Source organism: Corylus avellana, chromosome 6 (assembly GCF_965113065.1).
Source record: "Corylus avellana chromosome 6, dhCorAvel1.hap1.2, whole genome shotgun sequence".
Taxonomy (NCBI): domain Eukaryota; kingdom Viridiplantae; phylum Streptophyta; class Magnoliopsida; order Fagales; family Betulaceae; genus Corylus; species Corylus avellana.
Genome location: NC_142495.1, coordinates 16,414,406 through 16,427,412, shown reverse-complemented (window position 1 = coordinate 16,427,412; position 13,007 = coordinate 16,414,406). Strand labels below are relative to the sequence as shown.

The window sequence follows — 13,007 nt, the reverse complement described above, 5'->3', positions numbered from 1 at the left end:
GTGGATTGCACAGTAGTTCTATAATTCTATTATTAAAAAAATATAAAATTTAGTGCATTAACCATTTTTCGTATACTCAATCAATGAACTTATAATTAAATTTGTGTAGAACTCACGTAAATTTATAAATTCAATATTAAAGCCAGTGGAATTTCAAAAAGAAATTGTTGAGAGATAGTTGAGAAAATTATATGTTATCATGCCTCTTTCATACTAGGATAGAGTTTTCTTGTGAGAAGCACATGCTTTTTTTTAAAAAAAAAATTCTCATCTTCGTTAATCAAAATTAAGCTGAAATCATTTGCTCTTTTTGAACAATATCACGGATCCCTCCAAACTTGATCTATGACACTTCTAATAGTTAACTTCACTAATAGATGGGCTACAATATTTATATTCCATCGTACATGGTTAGGTTTCCAATTTGATTGAGAATTCAAAATCAATTTAGCATCCTCTATTAGTTGACTATACCTACTCTCATTTTGCTCCTCATTTTGTAGCGCCATGATAATTGTCTGTGCATCTCCTTCTAGAATTACATTGCTCACTCTCATTTCTTTGCATAATTGGGTTGCATCGACCATGACCATTGACTTAGCAGTAGTCGGATCTAAACAACCCCTTCGCGTGAAGCTCCTTGCTACAACGGCATTTCCTTCATTATCTCTGATAATTAAACCCGCTCCCATCATACCATTTTTGGCATCAACGGTTGCATCACAATTGATTTTATACCACCCTTTAGGAGGTCTCGTCCACTTCTGAATTGTCTCCTCACTGTTGGTGTCTTCCACAATCTTTGATTCATTACACCGCGTGAAATCCTCCACAACCATAGATGCCATCCTACCCACTTCATTTGGAGGAGTGAAATAACCTTCATGTATCCACCTATTTTTGCGAAACTAGAATTTTCTCGCTCTTTCCATAAAAATAGTGAATTCTTCTCTCACTTTTCTGGTATATTCCCTCCGCCAACAACAAAAAAATCAGAGGATAGTGGAATAAATTTCTGAAATATATGTGATCCCCCACTCCATACATCCATCAAAGATGAGCATGCCCATAGTATATGGAAAGTAGTTTCAGCATCTAGCCCACATATCGGATATTGTGCAAATTTTAATACTCGCAAGTGTACAAATCATTTGCAATATAATGTTTTGCAAGTACGAGGTCGAACCCAAATGAAATTGTATTTTTGAAAGAACAATTTATATCTAAACTAATTAAATTCTAATCTAATTCCAAAAGGGTTTTGAGTTTTGGTTTTTAAAAATTAAAAGACAAACATAAACTAATTAAAATAAACTAAGAGATAAAATACTAAGATTTGGGAATCCACACTCACCGAATCATAACAACATACTTCCATGTTTATCAATATTAATCTGAAGTTCTCACAATTAAAATCTTAGATATGTTTTACTATGCTTCAAACAATTAATCAAAATCATCACATGTATCCATTCATTGCTCAAATCACAAGAGGAATCCAATATCAATTAAATCATTAGATGTATCCGTAAATCACAAAAAATATTCAATCTTAATTGAAACACCAAATGTATCCGTCGAACAAATCATAAGGGATATCCAATTATTTAGGCAAATAAAATCAAGCAATTAATTATGTGAAATTATCTTAAATCATCAAGTGTATTCTTGAATCACAAAAGATATCCAAAAATCACTCACATTAAAAAGAAGTAAAACAATTGAAATATTAAACCTAATAAAATCAGATAAATAAAGACTTACATAAAAGTATTGATGTTCTTTATTGGTGAGGCTTCATCCCCAACCTTAGTTGAAAATTTAGCTCCACATAAAAATACAACATAAATCTAAAGAAAACCTAAACTAAAAAGAGAAAAACTGTAGAATTTTGCTCTCTGGAATTCTATATCTTTTCTTGAATGCAAAGAAGTCTATTTATAGGCTTAGGAAAGTCCTAGAAGCCCCATTAAACCTAGATAATTCGGAGTCTGTCTCCCAGTCAAAATAGAAGTTTGAAATCGGAATAGGATTTGTCCAGATTTATGTCATTTTGTTACGGATCAATTTTGGCATAGTAACCGTCCGAATTAGGAAAATTCTATTTCATAAATAATTGTATTATTTTGAGTTAGCTTTCCAATGCCACTTGAATCACTTCAATCCGATATTTGAGCGGAAAATTATGGTAAAAATACTTAGACTTGTGCAGAATCTGAATTTAAATCCAATCCGAAAATTTGTCCAATCTGAACTTTAATCCGATTTAACATTTTCTTGGATTTGGTTAGACTTAACCACCTCATCCAGATCTTCTCAAAGTATGCTTTCTTCCAAACTTTGCATTTTTCCCTTTAAAGTTGTAGTTTTTCTTTAATAACCTACAAAACACTAAAAATACAAAACTAACACAACATATTAAATAACGACACAGCTAATTTTTCCCTTTAAAGCTGTAGTTTTTCTTTAATAACCTACAAAACACTAAAAACACAAAACTAACACAAAATATTAAATAACGACACAGCTAAAGGATTAACTAATGTAAATAAAGGGGTCCAAATATGCAATATTTGACACTTATCAAACACTCTCAAACTTACATTTTGCTAGTTCCTTAGCAAAACAAAATGAAAAATAAAATGAAAGCAAGAAACATAAATCCTCTTTCGTGGGAGAGACGATTGCATTTAGCATATGCAACAAGCCTTTTAAATCCCTAGACATCCCTAGTGGACAAGTGAAGTCTCGTGAGGGCTTAACAGAAATGATATCCACAAACATTGTGCACTATGTTGTTAACAATAAAGAAGTTTCACATAAACCATAGTTCTTATTCATGAGCAAACTTAAAAAGACAAACACCATCATCACAGTCAAAAGGAAATCCAGAATCAAATCACTCATAAATAGACAATTTAGACCTCATATGTTCTGAAAAGTGTAAAGTGTAATTAACATACAATCATGAAGCTTTCAGCCTAAACTCAAGACAAGTTCCATAAAATTTGTAAAAATCTCTATCAAATGAAAAAACCAAGGCAAGATATGCAATTTTTTTTTAAAATTTTTTTCACAGGCTCTGCAATGTCTAACTCCCTTTAGCTTTTTAATTAACCCATGTAACAACTGTTAGGCCAATAACTCCCAAGCTAGTTAGCTTTAGGGCACTAGATGTAAAACATCCCTAAGGGCTTATTAACTTAAGTCAAAAAGGCTATGAAGTCAGATTAGCTATATGATAAATCAACACTGAACTTCACACCTTTTGGCGCGAACACTCAATGCTTAATGAGGCAAGAGGTCCGGTTACTCAGTGGAAAACTCAACATGATCTTTCTTTTCTTTTTTCCTTCTCTTATTTATTTTTAAATATCTTGCAAGCCAATGGTTATTCATCAATAGGTCATCCAGCAAATCTTAAAGAGAACAAGCTTAAGCTCAAACATCATACCTCACAGAAAACATTCCTATGTGCTCATAAAAATTTATCTCAAAACAAGTAAAATCTCTTTTACCCAAAAATAAGTCAAAGAACTCAGACTCCTAATGACATAATGATGTGTTCAACCCTTTAAGCAAGCTAATGAAATGCAAACAATAGTTACAGTTTAACTCAAACTTGACAAAAACATAGCATAATTTTTTTTTTTTTCAAAATTTTTAACACAAAAAGACAAATAAAAATAAACAAATAAGAACAAAAATAAATAGACAAAGTGCTTTTCCATACCCCCAAACTTGAATTACACATTGCCCTCAATGTGTAGCATAGAAATACATTACCGGAAGTAAGGAAACATCAAAGGGTGAAAAAGGCCAGGGTGTCCCCCAAACTTAAACAACAAAACACCTGTCAGCAAAACTAACAGCAATATTTTTTTTTATAGAAAAAAACATCAAAAGATTAATTGCTGTTAGAAACAAAAACAAATAAAAATAACATTTAATGAAAAAGGAAAGAAAGAATTTGTGAAGTGAAGTGCAGAAAATAAATTGGAGGAGAAAACTTCACAGTACTTCTCCCTATCATGCGAATGTCCAACCAATCCCTTCCACCCCTTCTTGTTCAAAACTTCATACCCCTCTAGAATGATATTTCACCATCTTATGTAGAATTACTTGCTTCGAAGGATCTTCTTAGGAAAGTGGTTCCTAGATTTGTGTGCTTGTGTGCACAAGTCCTTGAGCATCTTGACATAAGATGGCTCTTTGAGACATTCAGGCGATGAAGCTTTGGGCTTTTGATATATCTCAAGAGGGACAGTGATACAGACAGGAGCTTCAGTACTCACTTCCATGTCATTGGGTAGATCAGGATCTGTTGGTGGCTCACTGTTCTCATGGTGCTCAACTTGCTCTGCGTACTCCTCTTTGTTATCCACAATTTCGTCATCTTTAGGAAGATAATTTCTTATAGCACTTTCTTCTCTTTCAAAGTTGGAGGTGGCTTGGACATGCTCATGATAAGAATTTACGTACTCATCATCATCAATCATGTAGTGTCCTTGAGCCATTAGTTGACCTTGAAGCTCTTCTTCCTCATTGTTATCTTCTATGCTCTCATTGTCCCAATATTGAGTCATTAGCTCAAGTTGATATTCAGATGGATGTTCATTCTCACTCTGGCCAATCCATTCTTCCATCCCTACGATAGCATGAGTATTGGCATCTTTGAGCTCTTGATTGAATTGACGCAATTCTTATTTCATTTGGGAGTTGAGCGAGTTGGACTGGTCAACTTTTTCTATTAATGTTTTCATCGTGTCTTCCAGTGATGACTGTGGTGTAGGTTGTAGCATTGGAGTGGTAGACTAATAAACAGGAGGTTGAGCTTGATGATCGAACTGTGGATATTCTGAATGGTGTAATTCATCAAATTGGTGAGTATAATTTCCTGTAGCCTGACCTTCCCATGAGAAATTAGATAAGTTGCTCCAGTCTGGGTTGTAATAATTAGAATTTGAATTAAACCTTGGACTGGTGAAACTGTTGTTCATTTGCTCTTATGGAAAATTAGAAGCGTGTCCTCATGATGGACAATCACTATAATGATGATAAGGATTGGAGCAGTATGAACATGGCTCATGCGGGTAAAAATTTTGAGGGTAGTTGGTAGGAGTTGGTGTTCTATAACTAGGAGATGCATTAAAATCATTAAAATGAAAATTCATGCTTCCCCCTCACATTTTAGCATGTAGATATTCCACATAAAACATTAACCAATTTATTATTATTATTATTATAGGGAAATTATATATAAACTCCTTAGGTCAACGCGTTTTTATTAAAAACTCCTTAGTTTTTTTTTTTTTTTTTTTTTTTTTTTTTTTTTTTTTTCGAAAATTAACTCCTTGGGTCAATTGAAACTACAATAAACTCCCTACCGTCAAAAATTTTTAACAGTCGTTAGTGCTACTCAAAACTCTCCGTTTTACCTCATTAAAATATTAATTTTTTATTAATTTAATTTAAAAAAATTAAATCTTAAAAAAAAAAAAAATGAAGGGTGGGGGTGGCCGTAAGCCACCCCAGGAGTGGTGTGCCCACCCCTGGGTTGGCTTGCGCCCACCCCCAGTTGGTTTGGGGTGGCTCGCAGCCACCCCTTTCCACCCATGGGGTGGCCGCGAGCCTCCTTAGGGGTGGCTTGCGGCCACACCCATGTGGTTTTGGGTGGCTCGCGGCCACCCATAACCACCCATGGGGTGGCTCGCGGCCACCCCATTGAGGGTTTGGAGTGGCCTACAGGCTACCCCTCCACCCATAGGGTGGCTCGCGGCCACCCCATAGGTGGAAAGGGGTGGCCGTGAGCCACCCCAAACCACCCAAGGGGTGGTTCGAGCCAACCCATGGGTGGTTATGGGTGGCTTGCGGCCACCCCCAGGTAGGGCTTGCTGGGGGGAGGGGGGCGGGGTGGCCAAGGGTGGCGCACCCTTCAATTTTTTTTAAAAAAATATTTAACTTTTTAAATTAAATTAATAAAAAATTAATATTTTAATGAGGTAAAACGAGGAGTTTTGAGTAGCACTAACGACTGTTAAAAATTTTTGACGGTAGAGAGTTTATTGTAGTTTCGATTGACTCAGGGAGTCAATTTCCGAAAAAAAACACCTAGGGAGTTTTTAATAAAAGAACGTTGACCTAAGGAGTTTATATATAATTTCCCATATATATATATATATGAGGAATTCATGAAAATAGGAATTAATCAAGTTAAGCAACACAATATGATTATCACAAAGGCTCCAATATTGAAATATTAAATAAAAATAATTAGGGCTTCAATTTAGCCCTCCTTAAGAGTTAGTTACACATAATTAAAATAAAAAGAAAAGAGAAGGTAAAGAAAGAACCAAAAACCGCTCCTAGAAGTAGCCTCCAAATTCCTCTCCCCAAGTCGTGCCTCTCCTAAGGATGTTCCAAGGATGATTTTAATTGTGAGGCTTAGAGATCTATTTATAGGGCTTAGGAGAGTCCTAGAAGCCCTAGTAATCTTAGGAATTTCTGAAATTTAAGTCCAAGTCCAATTAGGATAAAGAAAACCCAAGTCCAAATCGGAATAGGATTCGCCCAGAATTGCCGTCTTAACTTGCGGCGCGATTTTGCCCTTTCGACGCTCTGAATTGGGAAAATGATATTTCATAATTATTTGTATAATTTTGAGTTAGCTTTCCAATGCTTCTTGAATTACCTCAATCGGATATTTGAACTGAAAGTTATGGTCAAAATACTGAGAGGTATGCAGAATCCAATTTTGCCTCCAATCCGATTTTGACTATTATTTGAGAAATTCCGATTTACTCATTTCCTTTATTTGATTAAACTTAACCATGATTGGCTAAGCTTAACCATATCTTCTAGGTCTTCCCAATTTGCCCTTTAAACGTGGAATTTTTCCAGAAACGCTTTCTTTTCTTCCAAAAACCTATAAAATAAAGAAAATACAAAAATGAAGTAAAATGGCATAAATTAACCAAACTAAAGGATGAATACATATAAGTTAAGGGCTAAAAATATGAATATTTTGGCAGTTAACAGCCTCAAATTGTGGATAACCATGAGGACGAAGAAAAAAAGGAGCAAATTGAGCCCCCCGCCAACTTCAAATTTGTCCAATGACAAGGAAGTGAGTATTGAAGCTCCTTCCTTCATCACCATCCCTCTTGAGACACTTCATGAACCCCAAGTTTCAGTTCTTCAATGTCTCAAAGAGCCATCCTATGTTGAGATCTTCAAGGAAGCATGCACACAAGGTCACAAATATAGGAATTATGTTCCTAAGAAGATCGTCCAAAGCAAGAAAGTGGGCTACATAAGATGGTGAAACATTCTTCCAAGGGCTATCAAATTCTAAAAAAGAAAGGGTTGAAGGGATTGGTTGGACATTCAAATGATCGGGGCAAATGCAGTATTTTTTTTTTCTTTTTTACTTTCCACACTTCATTTTTGAGTTCTTTTTCTTGTGTCATTTTATTTCTTGTCATTTTATTTTTTATTTTTGACAGCAATTAACCTTTTGATGTTTGTTTCTGTGAGAAAATATTGCTGTCAGTTTTGTTGACAGGTGTTTTGATGTTCAAGTTTGGGGGACGCCCTCGCCTTTTTTACACCTTGATGTTCCATACCTCTGGTAATACATTTCTTTACTACACATTGAGGGCAATGTGTAATTCAAGTTTGGGGGTATGGAAAGACATTTCTCTTTTGTTTGTTTTTATTTGTTTTTGTATTTTTTTTTTATCTGTCAAAAAAAAAAAAAAAATTGCTATGTTGTTATTGAGTGTGAGTTACACCGTAACTGTGGTTTGCATGTCATTGGTTTGTTTAAATCTTGAATCCATCATCATCATTAGGAATTTGATTCTTTTGACTCATGTTTGGATTAGAGAGACTTCACATGTTTGAGTTGACCATCACAAGCACATTAGCATAGAGTCTGTGAGGTATGAGATGTGAAATGATTAGTGTGTGTCTTGAGATTTGTAGGATGAATTGTTGATGAATAACCTTGGCTTGAATACTAATAATAATAATAATAAAAATCATTTTGAGTTTCTCATTGAGTAACCGGACCTCTTGCCTCACTAAGTATTAAATGTTCTCATAAAAAGACGTAAAAGTCAATTTGGTTGATTGTATGGCTAGTTGGGCTTCGTAGCCTTTTTGACTTGAGTCATTAAGCCCTTAGGGATGTTTCTACATCTAATGCCCTAAAACCATTTGGTTTGGGAGCCATTGACTCAACACTCATTACATAGGTTAATTAGAAAGCTTAAGGGGGCCAAGCATTGTATAACCTACAGACACACACAAAAAAAAAAAAAAAAAAAAAAAAAACAAAACAAAACAAATTTGATTTAAGCCTTGGTTGTTTTCATCTGAAAGAATTCCTATGAATTTTGAGGTTCACAAAACTTTGAGAAAAATTGAAGCCTCATGATTGTTTGTTAATATCACTTTACACTAATTGGAGCATGTGTTGTCTCAAATTTCCATCTATAAGTGAATTGATTGTGGATATCTTGATGATGTGATTGTGGTGTTCATTTTGTTAAACCTGCTTATGAGGTAAAAACCATGTGTTTGTGTGGAAGTTCATGTTTGTCAATAACATAGTGCTAAAAATGTTTGTGGGTATCATTGCTGTTTAAAAGGCTTGTTGCATATGCTAAATCTAATCGTCTCTCACACAACAGCAGACTTATGTTTCATGCTTTGATTTTGTTTTGCTAAGGAACTAGCAAAATGTAAGTTCAGGGGTATTTGTTGAGTGCCAAATATTGCATATTTGGACCCCTTAATTTAGTTATGTTATTTTTCGATGTTTGTGTTAGTTTTGGTGTCTTAGCATTTTGTAGGTTATTAAGAGAAAACTGCAGCTTTAAGGTGAAAATGTCAGGAAGTGGAAACAAGTGCATTTTTGGAATTAAGATCGAGCGTACACTTCTAAGCTCGATCAAATATAAGTTAAGAGCTAAAATATGAATATTTTGGCATTTATCAGTTGACATATGCTGAAGAAGTCTATCGAAGGGTCAGTAAAGGAAGTTGCTGCTTGAAGATGGTCATAGTGGAGAGAAGCTGGGAGGTTTGTTATTCTTACTAAGTTTATTGATACTCAAGGGTGTGGGTATTGTCTATCCTAGAACTGCGAATCTTCTTTTAGTGGTTTCACATTGAGGTGCTCAAGGGTTTTTCACTTCGTAAACAAAATCTGTGTTGTGGTTTTGGTTGTTTGATTTTTCCGCTGTGCATGTTTAGTACTTGATGAGATGGCTTAGTTTTTTTGCTGTTGAGATTTTGGTTATAAGGGGTAGAACACGATCTGTATAAACTATCAATGATGGTTGTATAACTGTGAGAATTGATCTTAATGTTTATATTCAATCATTATGAAATTTTTCTCTTGTCCTAGAAAGCTTTTTATATTGACTGAACTCAATCCTTCATAAAATTTTCTGTGATTATATGAATGATTGTTATACAATGGTTTTAATTGACACATGATCAATAGGATTTGATAGGCCATGCTTAGGGAATGCGAATTTGTCTACACCCTAGTTTAATGTAATTTAGGTAGATAATTCATACTAGCCTAAGATGAGTTATGCTTATCCATTGATTGTGTGTAACTTAAGATATTTGATAGTCCATACCGAGGAAAGATGAATCGTACCGCATCTAGAGGTTAGGTAGACGGTCTGTGCCAACCAAAGATGGATTATACTTATTTCTTAATTATGGTAATTTCTTGACTACTAGAGTGAGACGAGCCCTTTATCATACATAGTATGAATTTTTCTTATTAATTTATGATTGACAATTGTTATGTGATTAGTGGTGAAATCAACCTCCTATTCTCTCTCTCATCACAATCTACTATTACCTTTACTTTTATGCATTTAGTTTCCAAACAAAAAATAATAATTATCTTTTGAATTGAGTTATATTTGATCTTAACAAGCTTGATAATAATACCTGCACAGTCCTTGAGGTTCGACACCCTCTATATAGCCATATCCTATAGGAATTCATTCTATTGCGAGTGGTTATTTTATTATTGATATTTTTGCACACAAAAAAGACCACAATATTTTAACTCACGAAGAACAAAAGTTTAAGATTTGAAGAGCCAAGTAAGGGCCCATACTCTCTTGGTTATTATCAGTCATTGGTGAGAAGATCTAGAGGTATCTACATCCCTGAGATCTATCGTGTTCTTGAAGAAAGAAGAACTTGTTCTTTGTATTCTTGAACAAGAAAGAATATGTTCTTGTAGAAGCAAAAAAGATTTTTGCCCAAAGCCAGGAGTGGTCATTGATATCCAAGTAAGTGTTCTTCGTTCTTGCAATTTAATTTTAAATAGAAATTGTTCTTCATAAATGATTCTTGGCATGAGAATTCGATTCCTTCTGCTGTGCAAAATTTTGATTTGCAATCCTATTCCCAACACGTGCAATATTCAGGGTACCGGTATTGTTTTACAAGTCCTTTGGAACAGCACCAACTTTGCTGAGAATGGGTAATGTCTCGGGTAGACCATACAAGATATCTATGGGTATTATAGAGCATTATTTCCTTGCATTTGAAAATGTTGGTGCTTGTTGCTCGAATTATGCCTATACCTCTCAAAACTAAAACTACATTTTTCAGGATATAGTAATAGAGGCAACACTTGTTATATTTTTGAAAACCCACGTTGTTTATTCTAGTATATAATTTGTAGCTTGTAAGCTCATTCCATACTCAACTGAAATGTTTACTTACTAAGTCATAGACTTACACAGTATATTGCGGTTAAGTAGGTTGGCGATAGTGAGTGTAAGACAGTTTCTTAGGATGAAGATGCTAGGCGAATGATTCGCAATACTAGGTTTGTCTGGCTGTTTTTATTATGGTTGGAAGCTCCGGGCCTATGATTGATGATAACACATGTGTAGCTTATGGTTATAATAATTTCAGATCTTCTATTTTTACCTTCCACTTACTTACACTGAATTATTAACGAGCGATCCCCTTGGTTAGTTACTAGTTAACTACACTAGAGGAATTACCAATAACCCTACTAAGATAGATGGAATTAACCAACCTAATTTTGGGGTACATTCTAAGGTTTTCATCGAATGTTTGGTGTACTACCTTCAAAGGTTCGAGTCTAGGTTTCATCGAACGTTCTAGGTACTTCTCGAACGTTTGGTCAGAAACAATTTAAAATTGATATTTGGTCTTTTGCATAAAATGATTTTTAAGCCTTTTTAAACTGTGGGTGTTTTATAAAAAGGGACTAATATGGATAAATACATTTATTTTTATTATAATAATTATTCGGGCTTGATAAGTGCCAAAATATTCATATTTTAGCCCTTAACTTATATTTGTTAATTCCTTAGTTTTGTTAGTTTATGCTATTTTATTTTCTTTTTGTATTTTCTTTGTTTTATAGGTTTATGGATGAAAAGAAAGCGTTTCCGGAAATGTTACAAGCTTAAAGGGCAAATTGGGAAGACCTAGAAGATATGGTTAAGCTTAACCAATTATGGTTAAGTTTAACCAAATAAAGGAAAATATTAGATCGGAATTTCTCAAATTGGAGTCAAAATCGGATTGGATTCAAAATTGGATTCTGCACATGTCCTGGTATTTTGATCATAACGTTCATCTCAAATATCCGATTGAGGTTATTCAAGTGGCATTGGAAATCTAACTCAAAATTATACATATTATTGTGCAATAGAATTTTTCTAATTCGGATCGCTGCTATGCCAAAATCACCCCACAACATAGGAATGCAATTTTGGACGAATCCTATTCCGATTTGGACTTAGGTTTTCTTTATCCTAGTTGGACTAGGACTTAAATCTCCTAATTTCCTAGGATTACTAGGGCTTCTAGACTCTCCTAAGCCCTATAAATAGACCTCTAAGCCTCACAATTCAATAGACAATTTCAAGGAGACAACGTTGGGCAGAGGAATTGGAGGCTACTTCTAGGAGCAGTTTTCGGTTCTTTTTTTCCCTTTTCCTTTTAGTTTTATTTTAATTATGTATAACTAACTCTTAAGGAGGGCTAGATTAAAGCCCTAATTATGTTTATTCAATATTTCAATATTGGCGCCTTTATGATAATCATATTGTGTTGCTTAACTTGATTAATTCCTATTTTCTTGAATTCCTCATATGTATGTGATTGGCCATTATATGCATGTGGTATGAACTAGTTAATTAAATCAATTTGAATGATCGAGTCCTAGGTTTAATAAGAGTAACAAAAGAAATCCACACCAGGTTCTTGGTTAATAACATGGGGAACCGGGAGTAGACACCCATGCCCTAGGCCTCATGTGTTTGTCGATTTCCACAAATTTATGCTTTGTTAAAGAACAACTTAGTAGACACTCATGCTAAATCCTTTAAGAAATAAAAGAAATAGAGTAGACACTCATGCCTAATTTGTTGCTTAGAGAAATCAATAGCTTAAGGAGTAGACACCCATACCCTTAGGTTGGCAAACATTAAGTATTCATAATATGATTGGATCATTGGCATATTATTATATTATCTAAGTATGATTAGTGGTGGATATCAAAGCCCTACCTTTACCTTTTCATTTATCTTTATATCTTTTTATTTCTTTTTCACAATATCAATTTAGTGATAATTTGATATTTTTATCAATTCTAAAACAAAATCAACAATTCTCGTGGGATCGATCAAGTACTTGTTGCACTATACTATCGTTTGATCTTGTGCACTTGCGAGTAGAACGTATTAAATATTATCTATTAATTTAGGTAGTATTTGGCACAACAAGTTTTTTGCACCGTTGCCGGGGATTGTTTGATTTTGTTTGGAATTTAATTTTTTTTAATTTTTTGTTTCAAATTTTTCTATTTTTTTAGTTTTTTCTGCAGTTCCTGTTCTGTCTGTGGAGGTGCGCTCGAGCGCCCAACTAGGGCGATCGATCGCACATCTAGGGAGCAGCACAGTTACTGCACTAATTATAGATTT

General features: G+C 34.3%; 1 pseudogene; it reads right to left on the bottom strand.

Annotated features, from left to right (window-relative positions):
- Positions 1-320: 320 nt before the first annotated feature.
- The window catches only part of LOC132167782 (uncharacterized), a 19,822-nt pseudogene continuing 7,135 nt past the window's right edge, over positions 321-13,007 (bottom strand).